Consider the following 10258-nt stretch of genomic DNA (forward strand, 5'->3'; position numbering starts at 1 on the left):
CAAAAAAGCCATTAAGGTCGACATGGTGGTTAAACCACTGGCCTGCAAATCAAGGCCAGGGGCACTTCTTTTCTAGAGTTCACATGAGTGGAAATAGTGTGATGGAGGGAAAAAGAACACAGCCATTCTCCCCTTGAGCACACTTGGGTGGGCTGAGTGGTAAATCCTGGCCTGACTGGGTCAGCAAAGACATGAGCTGAGAGGATGCCTAATGTTTGTGGGTTTCTTCTTGTCTCCCATAAAAAGAAAAACAAAAAAAATTTCCTTCCAGCATGTTACAGTGAAGCTGAGCAAGTGCTGATGAGGGACTGAGAGCAGTCTGAGAGTAGAACTTGGAGGCTGATGTGAAGGGTAACCTTGCTTCCCAGCTTATGCCTGTGGTCCTAGTATCACTAGTGACATATCCATGCTGCTCTTAAAGCGCCCCTGCATGAAGGGTCAATCAACTCCACTGATACAGTGTGTTTTACAAACATTTAGGGGATCTGCACCTTCATTTCTATTGCCTTGGTTTACAATTCCGTCGGCTCTCACCTAGATTACTGTGATAACCCCAGCTGGTCTCCCAACCTCTCCTCATTATAACAATACTAGCTAACTTTATTTTTTTTTTAGTTTTATTTTATTTTATTATAAAAGATTTTATGTATTTATTCATAAGAGATAAAGAGAGAGAGGCAGAGACACAAGAAGAGGGAGAAGCAGGCTCCATGCAGGGAGCCTGATGGGGACTTGATTCCAGGACCCTAGGATCATGACCTGAGCCAAAAGCAGACACTCAACCACTGAGCCACCCAGGTGCCCCACTAGCTAACTTCATTAGCAACTGACCATGTGCCAAACCCTATGCTAAGACTTTATAAAGATCACTTAATCCTTACAACTCATTGGGAGGTAGATACTCTTTAAAATATTATTTGTTTGAGAGAGAGAAAGAGAGAGAGTACAGCAGGCTCCCTGCTGAGCAGGTAGCCCAACAAGGGGCTCAACCCCAGGCCCCTGGGATCATGACCTGAGCTGAAGGCAGATGGATGCCCAACTGGCTGAGCCACCCAGGTGCCCCAGGAGTAGATACTCTTGTTAACACATTTCACAGAGGGTGAATGTGAGCCATAGAGGGGTTCAAGAATTTGCTTAAGGTCATAGAGGGAGTAAGCAGTGGGGTCAGGATCTGAGCCCAGTCTAACTCCAAAAGCCAATAACTCTGATTTCTTTCCAATCCACTTCCCTTCTATACTTCTAAAGAGCAATCTGTTTGAAACACAAATCTGACTACAGCTTCACCCTTGATAAAAGCCAAACCCTTTGATAGGAAATGACCAGGCGTATTTCTCCAGCCTTTCTACTTCCCCAGAGGCTGCTTCCCTCCCATCTCAAGTTCCTACCATGTTAAACTTAGTGCAGTTTCCTAAATGCACAGTGCATTTACATCCTGCAAGGGTGTGGCATGTCCTTCACTCTGCCCACATCACTTTCCTTGTGTTTCTTCCTATTGTTCAAGAGAACAATGGTTTAAAGTTTCTGTGTTTCCCTTTTATGAGGGCACATTATCTTTTTTTTTTAATTTTTATTTATTTATGATAGTCACAGAGAGAGAGAGAGAGAGAGAGAGAGAGGCAGAGACACAGGCAGAGGGAGATGCAGGCTCCATGCACCGGGAGCCCAACGTGGGATTCGATCCCGGGTCTCCAGGATCTCGCCCTGGGCCAAAGGCAGGCGCTAAACCGCTGTGCCACCCAGGGATCCCATGAGGGCACATTATCAGTGTAAATGGCCCAAGGTCTCTTCAGAGATGCCTAAGAGGAACACTCATGGTAGGCAGTTTACAGTATTAGTAATAGTGTTCCTAGTTAAGGATCCCAGGCTTCCCTTTATTCAAGGAGATGGGCTGTGAGCAGCTGTGGTTCCCTAACTGTATCCATGAGAGCCAGCTTTCACTTGATGATCCAAATGACCTGGGATCCCTGGGTGGCAGCAGCGGTTTGGCGCCTGCCTTTGGCCCAGGGCACGATCCTGGAGACCCGGGATCGAATCCCATGTCGGGCTCCCGGTGCATGGAGCCTGCTTCTCCCTCTGCCTGTGTCTCTGCCTCTCTCTCTCTCTCACTGTGTGCCTATCATAAATAAATTTAAAAAAACACAGAAACTTTAAAGAACTGTGGGCCACTGACTCTGAGTTAACACCAAAGGGGGACCCAAAATGCTACTGTGCAGTCTGCCCATCAAAATGGAATCCTTCAAAAAAAAAAAAATGGAATCCTTCATAGTGTTGAGTAAAACATGGTTTCGAAGGAAAACACAAAGAGTAAGACAATTTGTCTAAAACTCTGCAATCTGGGACGCCTGGGTAGCTCAGCAGTTGAGCTACCTTCAGCACAGGTCGTGATTCCAGGTCCAGGGATTGAGTCCTGCATTGGGCTTCCCACAGGGAGCCTGCTTCTCCCTTTGCCTATGTCTCTGCCCCTCTCTGTCTCTCATGAATAAATAAAATCTTAAAAAAAAAAACAAAAACTCTTCATCCCTATCCAGAAACATGCAAGTGAGCAAAACAACCCATTTAGGTCCTGAAATCTGGCTTACATAGCAAGGATGAGCAGAGATGCTTGAGGCCCATGGCAGAGTGCCTCTCTGAACAGAGCAGAGAGTCACATTGTGCTGCACATTTGTTATTATTGGCCACCAGTCATCCATTCTCCAAGTTGTTCTCTTGAGAAACCCCTCAATTTCTCCTGAGAAACCACCCAGCCTGCTGCAGCATTTGATGAGATGTTCAGTTGGCCGCCCTTACCTGAATCCATGGAGCTATTCTGATGGCAGTGCATTCAACTCTGGCTCTGGCTCTGGCTCTGGCTTTTCAGCTGCCCCTTTGAATCTGTGAGCTAACCCATATCCTTCCAATAAATTCCCTTTGGTTTAAATTAGAGTCAGCTCCTTTTCTTGGCAAAGAACTCTAATAGCAAGTGACATCTGTTCTTCAAGAGTTCCTAGTCCCACCAAGGAAATGGCCGTGTAAACAATCATAATGGTGTGAGAAAGGCTATAAACAGGCACACGCAGGATGTGATAGGAGCGTAGAGCTCCATTGATAAGGTCAAGTATCATACCCATCAGTTATAATAAGAGGTGGAAGCCATTAAAAACAAGCAAATGGGGATCCCTGGGTGGCGCAGCGGTTTGGCGCCTGCCTTTGGCCCAGGGCACGATCCTGGAGACCCGGGATCGAATCCCACGTCGGGCTCCCGGTGCATGGAGCCTGCTTCTCCCTCTGCCTGTGTCTCTGCCTCTCTCTCTCTCTCTCTCTCTCACTGTGTGCCTATCATAAATAAATTAAAAAAAAAATGACCTGAATCATTGCCTCTCCATTTTATTCCTAGAGACCCTAACTCAGTCCTGATCTTTTAGTTGTCAACAGCCAAATCTAGCTAGTTCAAGCATAAAAGGAACAGCTGAAAGGATATCGAGTAGCTGACAGACTCTCTGGAAAGGCAGGAGAGAAATGCTTAAGGCTTCCAGTTAGGACAAGGAATGATAGCCCAGCCAGGCTGCAGGACGGCTCCAACAAAAGACCCCATGCCCCACTATTGCACACACACCAGCTCCCCTGTAGCCCTGGCCTGGAGTCCGTCATCCCTGAGTTCTAAAATCAGATGCTTCTACTTCCCCTGCCTCCCAGGGAGACCTCTCTGTGCAGGGCTAACCTCCTTATGTTGCTCATACCCAAGTCGAGGCCTCATGCAAGTTAGTCTGCTTGGCGGAATTCAGTTTACAGGATGCACCTGAGCCGAAAGGGGGGGCTGAAAAAGTAAGGTCTGGTCCCTTTGAGGAGATGAAACTCATAATGTGTAAATCCAAAAAAAGAAGCACAGGCAGCCAGAAGGCATGAAAAATGTCCCCAAAACACCCTTGATTACGTACAGACACAGAATCTCAAAAAGTCAAACCATTCTCAGCTCTCATTATCATGCGGAACTATGCTTCCGGTCCTTGAGTGCCCCAGAATTCTCTTTTTTCCCACTGAGATTATAGATCCTGTTCACTAGCTTAGAAACAGCCTCTTAAACATTCTAGTGCTCTCTCAAAACCTTGGAGATGTGCAAGTATTCAGGGCCTTCTAAAAGGGACGGGGTCAGGCAAGGGCAATGGCAAGTACGTGATCCAACTCAACTTTCTTGTCTCCCAAAGGCTTTGAATTCCTTTTTCTACATCACATCAAGGAATTTCTGGCCTCTCATTCTCTAATGTAAACCAGGTTGAATCTAGCTTTGCTTCAGCCAACACAGCAAACTAAGAAATATACAGCGCTGTGAGAAATAGCACAATTATGATGTAATCTCTGGTAAGAGCATCCATATCAGTAAAATCAGCCTTATCGAAAACTCTGCTCTCCCGCCTTGACGGAGTGCCTTAAAAGTTCTCCTGATCAGTATTCACACACTTGACTTCAATATGTTTTCCTGGGTAAATATTCTCTTCCCTTTGCTGATTCCCATACTTACTTACCTACCCACACCTGCTGGGGCATCATGGCATTGAATTCTGGTTGCTGGCATAATACCATGGAGGGGATTGTTCAATACCCTCCTGTAAGGAGAGATGGACTTCCTCTCCCATGGGATGGGCAGCGGGGAGTGTTGAGAAAGACCTGAGGGTTTGGGTCATCCAGGTCTTCTCTGTTATCCCTGCTCCAGCTGATGGAATCTCGCTGTTACATTGTGCCTCTTTTACACAAGATACCAGATGGAAGCTGTGATCTTGACAGCCTTCATAATGCAACAACCGAGAGACCCAAATCTGTTTTAACTTTTGTTCTTTTTAAGTTATTCGGTGTCATTAGAAGCATCTATTGTACCCCAGTGTCCTGGAATTCTTCATACCCTTACTATGCTCCTAAGGCAGAAAGCACCTACTTGCAGCAGATACCTTCTGCCGTCAAGTGGCCCTAGCTATCAACAACTGGTCATTTAATGAGCTGGGGACCATTGACAGGTAAGTTCTCACCCCAGAATACTGTTGGAATCTTGCCACATTCTATGCTGTCTTGTTGGGCTACTAAACTCCCTGGGAACCTATGACCAGCAATCCACTCTCTAGTACTAATCTGTATATCAGAGTTCTTCAGGTGCAAGCAACAGGAGTGACTCTGAGGCAGAAAGAGCTTGGGTTTGGTGTCCTCCTGTCCATTTGAGAATGGCTCAGACAATCAAAGAGGCCATCGAAGAAACTGGAATGGCTGGAAGGGGCAGACCCAGGGCAGCACCCAGGACTTGGATTTAATCTATGCTCTGTTGGGACACTCGATGGCATGAATAAGTCGTGTTCTCTGTCCTTGTGTTTATTCATTTAACATTCAGTGTCCCAGGAATCCTAGCTTGGGCCTTGTGACTCCATGTGCCAGTTACTTCTCTCCTCCCTCCAAATCCACTCCTCCTTTCTCCCCCTTCTCCATTGGTTCCTGCCTCTTCTCCTTGCTGATCTGTATAGGCTACACTCAAGGGCCCTTTGCCTCTGGAGCCCAGGTGGGTTTGGCTAGTGGGAAGTCCAGGTAGGAGGTGAGAGGGAGGGAAGAGAATGAGATCGAGATAATTCCTCCCTCCCTTGTAGTCACATAAGGTGCGATGTAGGAAAGATGTTAGGGTTCAGAGCCAATGGCCCAGAAAGAATTCTTGAGATGTCTTTGGTGCAAAAAGGTGGTTTTATTAAAGTCCAGGGACAGGACCCTTGGGCAGACAGAGCTGCGCTTGGATCACGAGGAGTGGCCCATTATATATTTTCAAGTTGGGAGGGGGTTAGGGTTAGTGTGAGTCCCTGAGGAATTTTGGAAGCAAAGTTTCCAGGACTTGAGGGGACTAGTTATTGTTAGGAAAAGGTCATTTATTACTGTCTAATAAAACCTTAGTCATGAGACCCTTCAGGTGTATATTGATGGGTCATATGCTTGGGGAACGATTGTTAACATGTACCTTAGAGGGTAGAGATAAAGGAAGTATCCAAAGGAATTTTTATATGTTAAAGTAGACATACAGGATGCTGGCGGTTGGACTAAGATTGCCTTTTGCCCTTAACAAAGCATTAACATCGAGGCAGGTGAATCCCTAGAGGAATGTCACTCTGCCTGTCTCAAGGACTTGTCAGTGGGCTATAGGTAGTAAGGAAATGTCATTTTTCTTTTGCCTTTGTTTTGCACATCAAGATGGGCTGTGTTCCTGAACAGAAAGAGACTGCTCATTTCATGGTGGCCTCTTCTTCTCAACACTTTCCTAGTGATGGATAGATACCTGGAAGGCAGGCAGGCTGGGACAAACGGCCCCCACCCTAAGAAGAAACCACCCTTAAAAGGATTTTATGCCACTCTGGAAGGAGCCCTCCACCCTTTCCCACCTGATAGATAGATGACAAAACCCTGATTGGATGACAGGCTCAGGGAGGGGTCATCAGATTAAAATGGCCCACTAGCAAGCCCATTAAAACCCCTAGATTTAGAACTCCAGCGCAACCGTCTCAGGTCCCCTCCTTCCTCCGGAGCTTCGTATTATCACTTTGCTACTGCTCAACAAACTTGGCTTTGCCACCTACCACTCTATCTGGTCTACCTCTTCCTTCTTCAAAGCAGTGTGACCAAGATCCACAGGTACCAACGGAGAAAAAAAATCCTGTAACACGAGTTCCAGGAGTCACTCATCCTGCTAACTCTTCAGGTCCATTGTAAAGACTTAAGCTGAATTTTCTATACTGAGCAGGAATGTCATCCCCTTCCTCCTGAAGTTTCCTCTTGGTAAGCTTCCCTCCACCGACCTCGCCCTGTTCCAGAGCTATGACCAAGCGGCCCTGGCTACACGACAATTGCTGGGCTGGTCTATTGCTTCTCTTCTGGTTCCCTCCTATCCCCCAAACCTGGTTCCCTTAACTTTCATTTGTGGTAAAGACCTGCCAATAGTTTTCCAATGAATTCCCTTTGGCTTGGGTTGACCTGTCAATTTTCTGCTTACAGCCCTGAAGTGTAACTGTGACACTGTTCCCAGAAAAATGGATGCTGTGTAGGCAAATATGTCAACCATTGGTATCTTACTCGTTTGTGTATCCTCCAATAACTGGTTCCTGCTAGACACCCAAGTAAAGCTTGTTAAATAAACCTGTTTCTGCAATAGTCAGCTCTGGTGCCCCACATCGTTCTTCCCAACCCCAACACCCCCCAACAAGGGAAGAAACTATGGCCTTTGCTGAATGGACTTCATCATTAAAATGATTCCTCAAACTATTTCTTAGATGAAAATAACACCGGGGGGGGGAACCCTGGGTGGTGCAGCAGTTTAGCGCCTGCCTTTGGTCCAGGGCGCGATCCTGGAGACCCGGGATCGAATCCCACGTCGGGCTCCCGGTGCATGGAGCCTGCTTCTCCCTCTGCCTATGTCTCTGCCTCTCTCTCTCTCTCTCTGTGACTATCATAAAGAATTAATTAATTAATTAAAAAAAGAACTCCTGACCTATGGGGTAAAAAAAGAAAGAAAGATGGGATCCCTGGGTGGCCCAGCGGTTTGGCGCCTGCCTTTGGCCCAGGGCGCGATCCTGGAGACCTGGGATCGAATCCCACGTCGGGCTCCCGGTGCATGGAGCCTGCTTCTCCCTCTGCCTGTGTCTCTGCCTCTCTCTCTCTCTCTCTCTCTGTGACTATCATAAATAAATAAAAATAAATAAAAATAAATAAATAAAAAAAAAGAAAGAAAGAAAATAACACCAGGGGATCCCTGGATGGCTCAGCGGTTTGGTACCTGCCTTCTGCCCAGGGTGTGATCCTGGAGTCCTAGGATCAAGTCCCACGTGGGGCTCCTTGCATGGAGCCTGCTTCTCCCTCTGCCTATGTCTCTGCCTCTCTCTCTCTCTCTGTGTCTCTCATGAATAAATAAATAAAATCTTTAAAAAAAAAAGAAAATATCACCACATGAGGGATTAGTAAAGCTTTTAATAGCCAATAAACACATAATTTAAAGGAGAAAAGAAACAAAACATTGTGATCCAGTGTCAATTAGAGCCCACCAGGATATGACATTTGCAAAAACAATTGTCAAAACAATGCAAGAATGCATCTTAAAGTTTCTGAAGTGGAATTCAGAGACATGTCCTCAAGGAATAATATCAAGACAGACTCACTTGAAATGTGCGATGGAATGAGATTAAAGCCTCACAAATGGCATCTTACAAAAAATAACAGCTGGTCAATTAAGAGTCTAGTGTTATTGATGAGACAGCAGGTAGAGGAAGCAGAGATCCCGGGGACACCAAAAGTGTAGAAATGAGTGGTCTCGAAGTGCATCCTGAGGATACCAAGGAATTCACTAAGCTCTCAGAATCAAGGGCCTTTGATTTAGAAAACAAAACACAGAGGTCTTATTTTCATCAAGAATCCCGTTAAGTCAAATTCACCAGAATCTCCCTTACTCCTCAGTATTTTCCATCTACCAACTCCCACCTGCCCCTTAGCTATACATCCCCACTTGTCCAGGTACATTGGGAGTTGAGCCCAATGCCTGTCCCCTCACTGCAAAATTCCATCATAATGGTCCCTATACCAATTGTGATAGCCTCCCCCTGCCCTGCCCCCACCATAAAGTCCTGCTTAAAAACCAAACAAAAACAAAAAAGAGAGCAAAAAAACCATAAAGCCCACAAGGGTTCAATGAAATCCAAGTTCTGTGGTTTCAATACTGGGAAACAACTGAGAGTGGTAAAGCTTCATAAAACAGGCATTTACGAATGAACATTTAGAATTATTAAAACTAAGGCCACTTACAGAAGCTATAACTTGAATGGAAACAACCAGAAATACAGCAATCTAGAGACATTTTGAGAAGGGGTTGTTGTGGCTTTTGCTCTGTCTCTGACTCCTGCCTGATTTAGGGTAAATGAATTTCCCCACTGGGGATGTGGATAATATTTTTTAAAATTAAAATATCACTAAAAATTCTAATTATGCCCAAACAAAACACTGATTTTGAATGTTAATAGTTGCAATAAGAAACATACCATGTGCCCATGCGTACAAAGAAATAGTCACAGATGGTTTATTCTAAAATGGTTTTACAGCCTCCTAAAGTCACCAGTTAAGCACTTTGCCTTGCACAAAGAAGGAAAGGAATTTCTGTCACAACCATTCCCTCCCTTCACCGCCATGCAAGGGACATATCTAGACGCAAGAAGAATGTGACAACTAGTGGTATGAGATTGTCACCCACGCGCCCTCAGGACGTTCCACTTGTAAACACTTTGCATTTTTGAAAGTGTCGCCACATCAACAATCTAATGTGATTCTCATAATTGTATGAGATAGCTGTTTTTATGAACTATATACTTCACAGATGGGAAAAGTAAAACCCAGAACAGCTTGGCACGCGCTTCAGGCAGCTCATGAGTCTCAAAGTCCAGAGGGCAGAAGGACAATGGCCTTTGGGCCTCTTCTCGCAGGCGTCAGTCCCCATCGTGCCCATTGCCGTCAGGGTTATCAGGGACCTTTGGTTGCAGGCTCAGCCCAGCCTGGCTGCTAAACCCAGACGCCCAGGCAGCCCGAGAACGCGCATTCCTTCACAGGACTATGGAAGCTGAGCGGATGACTGCCACCAGGTGGCGCGCCACGGCCGCTGGGACCCCGCCGGTTGGCTCAGGAGGCTGAGCAGGCCGGCCTCACGGGAACATCCTGCCATCCGCATTGACTGCTTGGGACCCCACTTGTCAATTTATAGTGTAGTTTTATTGAGTAGCCGATTCAATATACCTCTACCGGTCGGTGTTGTGGTTTGTTTTTGTTTTTTGTGGGTTTTTTTTGTGTGTGTGTGTGTGACTACTGCGTTCTGGGTACAATTTAATTTTTTTTTTAATATTTTATTTATTTATGATAGACATAGAGAGAGAGAGAGAGGCAGAGACACAGGCAGAGGGAGAGACAGGCTCCATGCAGGAAGCCCGACGCGGACTCGATCCCGGGTCTCCAGGATCCCGCCCTGAGCCAAAGACAGGCACCAAACCCCTGGGCCACCCAGGGATCCATTGGGTACAAGTTTCTGATCATATTTCATTTCCACCTCGAATAGAGTCCTGCACCAGCATTTACATATTGGAACATATATGATTTTATCATAGCTTTTTTTCTTTTATATTACAGGTAGGCTAGCATATTGACTTTTAAAAATAATATATATAGGTAGGTTATAATCACTGAATTTTATTTCAGAATGGTAAAGGGGGTGTTAGAGTTTGTCATGGAAAAGGCA

Source organism: Canis lupus, chromosome 18, assembly GCF_048164855.1.
Source record: "Canis lupus baileyi chromosome 18, mCanLup2.hap1, whole genome shotgun sequence".
NCBI classification, from domain to species: Eukaryota; Metazoa; Chordata; class Mammalia; order Carnivora; family Canidae; genus Canis; species Canis lupus.